The sequence below is a fragment of the Mercenaria mercenaria genome, chromosome 16 (genome assembly GCF_021730395.1).
Source record: "Mercenaria mercenaria strain notata chromosome 16, MADL_Memer_1, whole genome shotgun sequence".
NCBI lineage: Eukaryota > Metazoa > Mollusca > Bivalvia > Venerida > Veneridae > Mercenaria > Mercenaria mercenaria.
The window spans coordinates 8175310-8185661 of NC_069376.1; the positions used below are offsets into that span (position 1 = coordinate 8175310).

At 34.8% G+C, this 10352-nt stretch overlaps 1 long non-coding RNA gene across 1 annotated transcript; it reads left to right on the forward strand.

Annotated features, from left to right (window-relative positions):
- The first annotated feature begins 886 nt into the window (after positions 1-886).
- LOC128549450 (uncharacterized) lies at positions 887-8335 on the forward strand. Its single transcript, XR_008367653.1, has 2 exons — positions 887-7138; positions 7271-8335. It is a non-coding gene; the product is annotated as an uncharacterized LOC128549450 (long non-coding RNA).
- Positions 8336-10352: the final 2017 nt, after the last annotated feature.

Sequence of the window (10352 nt, forward strand, 5' to 3'; positions counted from 1 at the left end):
CTAACTTGTTAAATACCGATGGATAAAAATAAATGCTATAGCCTATAATTAACGATGCTATAGCCTATAATTAACGGTCAATGCGAATGCGTTAATGTTACACACCGATAGCCACACGAAAACTACATGCAGATATAGACTTGCCACAGTTCTCTACTGCGAAAATCTAAAGTGGTAATTTTGACCGGGAATTCACGGCATGTATGTGCAGTCTGGTCAGGATCCATGCTGTTTGCTAACAGTTTCTCCAATTCCAACAGGCTTTAAAAGTGAACAGCATGGATCCTGACCAGACTGCGTGGATGCACAGGCTGTTCTGGATCCATGCTGGTCGCAAAACCACTATGTTGGTTTTTCCATGGCATGGCTCAATTATATGAAGCTACAGTGATGTTACTAACCCAGTGCGGTCAACTAATAAAACAGAAGATGTGTGCGATATTTTAAAGCATTTGGACAAATTCATTTCAGAACGTCATGCCTACAGGCAACACTAAGATAAAGAGACATACTTTTGACAAAATAAAAGCTGGACTTAACATGCAACTGTCCTGTGAGGTCAGATGTTGATGCAAAATGTGTGTGCGCAGTTTATTAAGAGAAACCTGCATATATGCAAAACTTATGGGGTGCGCGGTGTTGAGACAGACGCCGACGGAAGTCAAGCTTAGATAACTAAACTATATGTTCGGGAAGTGTTCCCTGTAATGTGACGAGCCTCAATTCTTAACATGAAACAAATGGCCATCTTTCATCATTTCTTTAATTAAAATAGTTATGCTAAAATGTCAAGATATTTATCAAATACGCACGAAAGAAATATCCCATGACTGCCTGACCTTGTCTTTGACATACTAATTCAACAGTGTTAAGGGGTTTTTTTGACCTTGTTATTGACCTTGTGACCTTCTTTCACATTTTTGAGGTACAGGCTTCAAATTTGGACCATATGCATAGTTTTTGTTCCAAATTAAAATTTGACCTTGATTTTGACCTAGTGACTTACTTTCACATTTCTTAAGCTACAGCCTTCAAATTTGAACCACAAGCGTAGTTTTGTGTACTGAAATGACCTTTGATCTTAAGATAGACCTAGTGACCTACTTTCACATTTCTGAAGGTAGAGGCTTCAAATTTGGACCACTTGCATAGTTTTGTGTTCTGAAAAAATATTGACTTTGATTTTGACCCAGTGACCAACTTTCACATTTCATAAGCTACAGCCTTCAAATTTGAACCACATGCATAGTTTTGTGTACCGAAAATTAACTTTGATCTTGAGATTGACATATTGACCTACTTTCACATTTCTAAAGGAAGAGGCTTCAAATTTGGACCACTTGCATAGTTTTGTGTTCCGAAATAAAGTTTGACTTTAATTTTGACCTAGTGACCTTATTTTACATTTCTCAAGCTACATCCTTAAAATTTGAAGCACATGCATAGTTCTGTCTACCGAAATGAACTTTGACCTTGAAATTGATCTAGTGACCTGCTTTCATATTTCTCAATAAAATCTGTAAAAAGATCCTTTGGAAGCAAAGAATACAACCAAGAAGAATAATAGCAGACTCGGTTTGATTGAGTCTGTTCATGAGAGGTAATGAAATGTGCAACACCTCTCACGCCCCCTAGCAACGGCTTAAGCGGAACTCTATTATATATATGTTGAATGGACTCCATGATCCCAAAGGACCAGAAAATATAACAACACTGAATCCAAGTACGGGGAGACTTTTTACAGCCGCCACACGGCACTTAAAGATTGCTGTTGTGATGGTTAATAAAATCTGTAAAAAGATCCTTTGGAAGCAAAGAATACAACCAAGAAGAGCAATAGCAGACTCGGTTTGATTGAGTCTGTTCATGAGAGGTAATGAAATGTGCAACACCTCTCACGCCACAGCTTTCAAATTTGGACCACATTACACATTGTTTTATACCGAAAGGAAATTTGACATTGATTTTGACCTTTATGTAGTCTTGAAATTTGGAACATTCAAAAATGGCTCAGTGTATGACGCCAAGATCACTCTGTAATCTCTTGTTAGGTTAAAGGTCAAGGTCAGATCAAACCAGAATGGTACAACTTTTGTTTACAGTGAGCATATAATATCTGTTCCTTGTGTAATTACTAAATGCATCAAGGGGGCATTTCGTGTTCGACGAGCTCTTGTTCAACTGATCTTTATGAAATTTAATCTGAATGATAACCTTGATAAATTCTAGGCCAGTGTCGAAAATGGGTTATCTTAGGTGTAAAAGTAGGTCACAAGGTCAAGTCAAAGAAAAAAACTTGTATATGCGGTATAGACTGTATTTTCAACTGATCTTCATGGAGTTTTGTCAGAATGATAACCTTTATAAAAACAAGGCCAAGTTGAAAAAAAAGGTTATCTGAGGTCAAAAACTAGGACACTAGGTGAAATCAAAGATAAACCTTGTGTATTCGATAGAGGCTGTATTTCTCAATCGGGGACCTTCGTGGCCGAGTGGTTAGAGTCGTTTACTTCAAACCATTTGCCACTCATCGATGTAGGTTCGAAACCTCATTTTGGGCGTAGAATTCTTCACGTGAGGAGATGGCTTACGGAAGGTCGGTGGTTCTACCCAGGTGCTCGCTCGTGATGAAATAGTGCAAGGAGGGGCACCTGGGGTCTTCCTCCACCATAAAAGCTGGAAAGTCGTCATATGACCTAAAATTGTGTCAGTGCGACGTTATCCCCAACAAAATAAATAAATAAATTTTCAATCAATTTTCATGAATTTTGGTCAGAATGATTGCCTTGATAAAACCTAGGTCAAAATTAAATATATGGGTCACCCAGGTTCAGAACCTAGGTCACTATATCAAATACGCGAAAAAACCTTAAGCATGTAATAGGGGCTGCATTTTACACCTGATTTCAGTGAAATTTAATCTGAGTGTTTATCTATATAAGATCTAGATGGAGTTTGAATACGGGTCATTTTAGGGCTAAAACTATATCACCCGATCAAATTAAAGAAAAATCTTGTATACGCTATAGGGCCTGCATTTTACACAGGATATTTATAAAATTTAGTCAAATGATTACCATGATGATGTCTAGGTCAGGTTAGAATATTGGCCATATGTGGTCAAAAACTAAGTCAAATAAAATAAAACATTGTGTATACAATAGAGACTGTAGTTTTCAATTGATTTTTATGAAATTTTGTCAGAATGATAGCCTTGATGAAATTAAGACGAAATTTGAATATGGTTGTGTGGCGTAAAAAAAAACAACAAAACAGGTCATTAGGAAAAATCAAAGAAAAAACATGATATAACGTATGCAATAGAGGCTGTATTTCTCAATTGAGATTGATGACCAAGTTTCATTAAGATATGGTCATAAATGTAGCCTCTAAAGTGTATAAATAGTTTTTTCTTCGATCTGACCCAGTGACCTAGTTTTTTACCAGACATGACACAGATTCGAACTTGACACAAAGATCGCCAAAATTAACATTCTGACTAAGTTGCGTGAAAATACAGTTATAATTGTGGTCTCTAGAGTGTTAACAAGCTTTTCTTTGATTGGACCTAGTGACCTCGTTTTTGACCCAACCTAACCCAAATTAAAACTTGACTTGTAGATCATCAAGATCAACATTCTGACCAAGTTTCATTAAGATATGATCATAAATGTGGCTTTTCCTTTGATTTGACCTGGTGACCTAGCTTTAATTCATACATAATCCAGATTCAAACTTGTACTTGATTTGGTCCTAATGACTGCCTTGATTACATCCATGTCAAATTAGAATGTAGGTCTAGTCAAGTACGACATTTTGCGCTCTGGGGAAAAAATGATGTAATGGTCATGTTTAACAGCAGCAAGATTTACAGCAGCAAAATGGAGAAAAAGAAAAAAAAAAAGAAAAAAAAATACCAGTCAATCGGAAATGTCGTCAATTTTGATTTTCATAACGGTCCGTTGACTTTCGTTAGGTGGCGCATATTACCTTAATGAAAATTGGTCAGAATATTAGTCTCCTTGAAATCATTAGGTCAAACATGTTTACACTGTTATGGTGTGTTTCTTAGGTGAGCGACTTAGGGCCATCTTTGCCCCTTTGTTTATGGTAGTCTTGTGCAGTTTGGCGTATTCATTTTGTTTGAAAACTTATGTGTAGGCATTTCCAAAAAGCAATGAATTTCGGCAAATAGAAAACTTTGGGTGCATGTGTTAGCTCACCTGAGCCAAAAAGCTCAGAGTGAGCTATCGTGATCCCCTCGTGTCCGGTGTCCGTCCATTTAACTTCACCAATTGTGTTTAAAAGACATATCTTCCAAAACCGCTGAATGGATTTTGATAAAACTTGGCATGAATTTTTCTTGATGGTCCTCTACTAAATTTGTTCAAACGGTTCCGCATGGTTGCACATAGGGGGCACCAGAGCTAAAAATAGAAAAATCTTTAAACGACATCTTCTAAACTGTTGGACCGATTTTGAAATAATTTCACAGATGACTGAAATGGTCTTTATGTCACCCTCTACTGAGATAATTCAGATTATACCGATTCGTCAGAAATATGGCTGCCAGGGGCCATGGTCACTTTTCCCTATATGTGTTTGGTGGAAATTTAAAAATCTTCTTGAGTAAAACGGCTGGCCCGGTTCTAAAACATTTCTGCACAAATGGTCCCTGTGTGACTCTCTACCAAAATTGTTGAAATTATACCGATTCGTAAAAAAAATGGCTCCCAGGGGGCTTGGTCACTTTTCTCTATATGTATATAGTGGAAATAAAACAAATAAAGAAACCTTCGTGTGTGAAACGACTGGCCCGATTTTAAAATGATTTTACGCAAACCTGAACGAATTTAGATGAAACTTTACACAAGGATCTCTGGGTAGATTTTTGCCCTAAGGTTAATACAAACATGTCACGGACCACATGTGTCTGACATGTACTTACTATAGACTTTTATATGAGCCGTGCCATAGGAAAACCAACATGATAGTGGTTTGCGACCAGCATGGATCCAGACCAGCCTGCGCACCCGCACAGTCTGGTCAGGATCCATGTTGTTCGCTTTCAAAGCATATTGCAATTAGAGAAACTGTTAGCGAACAGCATAGATCCTGACCAGACTGCGCTGGTCGCAAAGCCACTATGCTGCTTTTCTCATGGCGTGGCTCATATAAGAAACTTTGAAAATCAATAATAACCAGAGTCTTGAAATTTGTTGTGTGATATTGGATTTGTAATTTCTACAGCAGTTGATTAATTTATTGCCCTAGGTTTAAAACTGTGTGTAATAGGTATATAATATAGGCTAACATGGCAGAAACCTAACTATGTACTAACACAAACACACTAGAAGCCTTGTATACAGGTGAGCGCGTTAGTAGAGATTCATTGTGTTTTGTATAACTAATGCAGTTATTTAATGAATTGAATGATATCATTTTACATATCTACCTAAATTTGATTCAGTTTTAACACATCTGTACAATATGAATGAATAGATGTTTCACGAGTAAGATTTATTAGTATTACATCGCAAAAAAGGGGCTAAGAACTGTAAAATAAATTTGACACAATTACCGTAAGCTTCCAAAAGTTAAATTTATATTTGCTTCTTAACTTAAAAAAGGAAGACAGATGGCATTATGCGCATCTTACTGCACATGGTGTGTTTTGGTGAATGTTTTATAGAAGCAATTTTCGGCTGCTACATCAAGGATTGTGCCTACTACTGCATTATTTTAATAGTATAATTCACACAGTAAACAAATTGTCTTGGCCTTATATTTGTCTCTATCAATTTGTAAATAGATATTATGTTATTTCTCATTTTCTTCAAGCAAAGCATGTACAAAAATTATCATCTTGGAAATGTTATTTTGTGGTGAGTTTTTAATGAAAATTGGTCACAATATTTGTCTCCGTGAATTCACTAGGTCATCCATGTTTACACTGTTACTGTATGTTACTCAGGTTAGCGACCTAGGGCTATGTTGGTATTCTTGTCATTAATTTTACACAATGATTGACATTAATTTTGTTTCTGTAATTTTCGATTCTGTGTGCCGTGACTAAGGCAGTAGTCTTGTTTATCAATGATGCGGAAGGACCGTAAACGCGGTTTCAAACACTTTTATATGTTTTGAGTATTGATGATAATGGAGGGTGCTATCTGCCATATTATAAATAGCTATATCATATTGCTAAATACTTATCGAATGCACTTAAATTGCAAACATATTTACTAGCTCATTTCTGATTACAAAGTTAATTCACATACATTAAAACTTTTATGTTCATGTTACTTAATTGAATTTTGCAAGTTGTACAATCCTGCATTACATTTTCTAGACGACGTTACATTTTCTATACGACGTTACATTTTCTATACGACGTTACTTTCTTAATGTGAAGTAACATTCATAATTACATTCTTACTCACATTTTTTAGCTTTTAGCTCATCTGATTTTTTTTGAAAAAATAAAGAGTTTTATCATTACTTGATCGGCGTCGGCGTTGCCTGGTTAATTTTTGTGTTTAGGTCGTTTAATCCTAAATAATCGAAACTTGCAACACTTGTTCACCATCAATAGCTGACTATGTACAACAAGAAACATGACTCAATCCTGCTTTTTGCAAGAATCATAGGCTCCTTTTGGACTTATAAAATAGCGTAACAACACATGGGTAGGATGATATTTCTATTATGCAGAGATAAACAAATCAGAATAGCGTATGCACCCACAAAGTGATGCTCTTGTAATTAAGAAATTATATATCTCATTTAATGATATGGCGCTGAATAAAATCATTGATTGAAGTTGTTTGGAGTTCAGATGCGAAGGAATTTTTACACAGGCTACATTCTTATTATGACATTTATAGTCTTAATTCAATTCTTTTAATGACATGTCATTGTTAATTTCTAAATTTCATTCTGAATAAAACGCCATGTCAACTTCAATTTGTCATGTCAGATTACGAAAACATATTCACATTTAGAATATTATGCCACAATTAGAATTTTATTTGGAATAGAACATCAAATAAAGTATGTGTATGACTAGTGGTAGGCCACATTAAGAATGTGATTTAAAATAGAACATCAAATAAAGTATGTGTATGACTAGTGGTAGGTCACATTAAGAATGTGATTTAGAATAGAACATCAAATAAAGTATGTGCATGACAAGTGGTAGGTCACATTAAGAATGTGATTTAGAATAAAACATCAAATAAAGTATGTGCATGACTGTTTAAATTGGTAGGTCACATTAAGAATGTGATTTAGAATAGAACATCAAATAAAGTATGTGCATGACTATTCAAATTGGTAGGTCACATTAAGAATGTTATTAAGAATGAACTTATGTAACATTATGTTAGCTAGTATCAAGTGTCAAATTTAATTGATAAAGTCAATGCCCTTGAAGGGCATTTGACAATAACATAAATAGTTTTTTCGTAACCGGGCCCCTTTGTAAAAACAATATATTTGCAAATATCAAAGTACGCGAAGAACTTCTGCACGATCTCTATTTCATGCGTGCTTCGATATTTGCAAATATACTGTTTTTTAAAAGTGCACCAGTTACGATAAAACAACAATGAATAATAACTCCGTGTGTAACAGGCACGTATTTCCATAGTAACTGTTAATTTATATTGTTGCGGATATTACCTTCCATATCTGATACATTTTCTGGATTATTGAAAACAATGTTGTATGATTCATACATGCATGCCATATATTATAAGTACTTGTACATAGGTTTGTTTTATATGTATAAAGGAATTTATGTTGAATAGGTTTCTTATGCATATTACGCTATTTCCATAGAAAATGTTATTTTATATCATTTTAACATTAATGATGAACATATTTAAAAAGAGGATATCCTATGAGTGCAAATTTAATACTGTAGTTTTTGAATGAGTTGAATTCACAGCTTATAACAATACTGCCATTTTTGATACACTTAATTAAAGAATAAACATTATCTTAGATATCATGATAGGGCCTAAATCAAGTTTTTTCATTTTTGTCGACGGTGTACGAATTCAGGTCATGATATATGCACGGCTGCGCTGTATCAGTTTTGTGATAATATTTCATGAAACGTATAATGCTTTTTGCAGAGTATTGATTTCACTCATTGTGATATGCTTGTATATTTTGTTTTATTTTGATGACTATTTTGATCATGCATGACATTGTACAGGCTCTATGTCAGAAAAAAATGTAATATTTTGCAGTATGATATGTCAAAATTGTGCAAATTCTTTATTCACAATCCATAAAAATATACAAGTAATAAATAGATGTAACTGAGTTTCAAATTGTGTTATTTCTTTATTATATTAGTATATATCCAGCAAGGACATTGTATTCTTGCAGTGGTAGAGGATCTCTGTTTAAGGAGCTACATTCTTTTAGACATGACTTAAGTCATTTTGATGTGTTTCACCAGAGGACATCTTGTTTGTCCAGAGTCCGTCAATTATAAAAATTGAGATCCACTAAATAAGGTGATTTTTATCATGGCAGTAAATCTTTCACGTACTACGTTTCTTTTGAAAACACGTGGTGTTGTGACAATACCAAATGCCCAAACGTTCGTCCTTGTATAACTTAAAATAAAAAGCGAATTAATGACAATCCATATCATTTTAAGCTCACCTAAACTTTGTATATGTGGATTGTCTGCCATCTACCTAAACTTTGTATTATGTGGATTGTCTGCCATCTACCTAAACTTTGTATATGTGGATTGCCTGGCATCTACCTAAACTCTGTATTATGTGGATTGTCTGGCATCTACCTAAACTTTATATATGTGGATTGTCTGGCATCTTCCTAAATTTTGTATATGTGGATTGTCTGGCATCTACCTAAACTTTGTATATGTGGATTGTCTGGCATCTTCCTAAATTTTGCATATGTGGATTGTCTGGCATCTACCTAAACTTTGTATATGTGGATTGTCTGGCATCTTCCTAAATTTTGTATATGTGGATTGTTTGGCATCTACCTAAACTTTGTATATGTGGATTGTCTGACATCTACCTAAACTTTGTATTATGTGGATTGTCTGCCATCTACCTAAACTTTGTATATGTGGATTGTCTGGCATCTTCCTAAAGTTTGTATACGTGGATTGTCTGACATCTACCTAAACTTTGTATATGTGGATTGTCTGACATCTACCTAAAGTTTCTGTATGTGGATTGTCTGACATCTACCTAAACTTTGTATACGTGGATTGTCTGACATCTACCTAAACTTTGTATACGTGGATTGTCTGACATCTACCTAAACTTTGTATACGTGGATTGTCTGGCATCTACCTAAAATTTGTATATGTGGATTGTCTGACATCTACCTAAACTTTGTATATGTGGATTGCCTGGCATCTATCTAAACTTTGTATATGTGGTTTGTCTGGCATCTACCTAAACTTTGTATATGTGGATTGTCTGGCATATGTCCAGTTACGTCTGTCGTCATTCTCCCAGCTTTGATAATTTGACTCGCACATCGTATCCTCAGAAACAAGTAGAGGACGTTTACAGAATGCCATACACCGCTGAGCCTTTGCCTTAGCATTTTTAAGCTGGCCTCATTATCAGAAAAGAAGACGTTGGTCGACGTGGCTTTGGGTATAACAAAGAAGGACAACTTTGATGTTTCAGCAGAAAAGCTCGCGTGTGATAAAAAATTATGTCTTTGTGTGTTTGCTCACTGAATTTATTTAATACGTAGAAAACGAGAGCTGTCACAGGAGACAATACGCTCGACTGTTTCAATGCCGGATAGTATAAGTTGGCACATCTGAGGAAACTGGTGTTTTAATTAATGGCTTCAATGATGGATGAAGATACTGCCGTAGACAATAGCTTGAGTCTGTGTCCAAAAAAGTAATAAGATAGATAAAAAATAAAAAATAAAGTGTATCAAAACACTAAATAAGTACAATTGTAAGCAAAACGGGGACATAAATCCTAGAGTATTGGTGAAAGAGTTATGGACCTTGTGTCATATAATGTAAGTGATAATAATGAATAATTACTTTAAGTTTGAAATACAAATACATTTAGCTATAAGAGAGATATAGTTAAATGCATCAAAAGTTACCTTAAATTCAAGAAAAAAAGAACTTCAACTTCAACTTTGTACTGTCATAAAATCAATACTGATTACACTTGGCAGGCAAGAACGTAACTTATGTAAAAAAACTTGGACCAGAGTTATGCGAATTGTGTTGTATGATGTGGATGATAAGTTTAAATAACTACTTTATTTACATTTGAATAAAATCCATTTAGTAATGAATGAGATAGAGTGAAAGT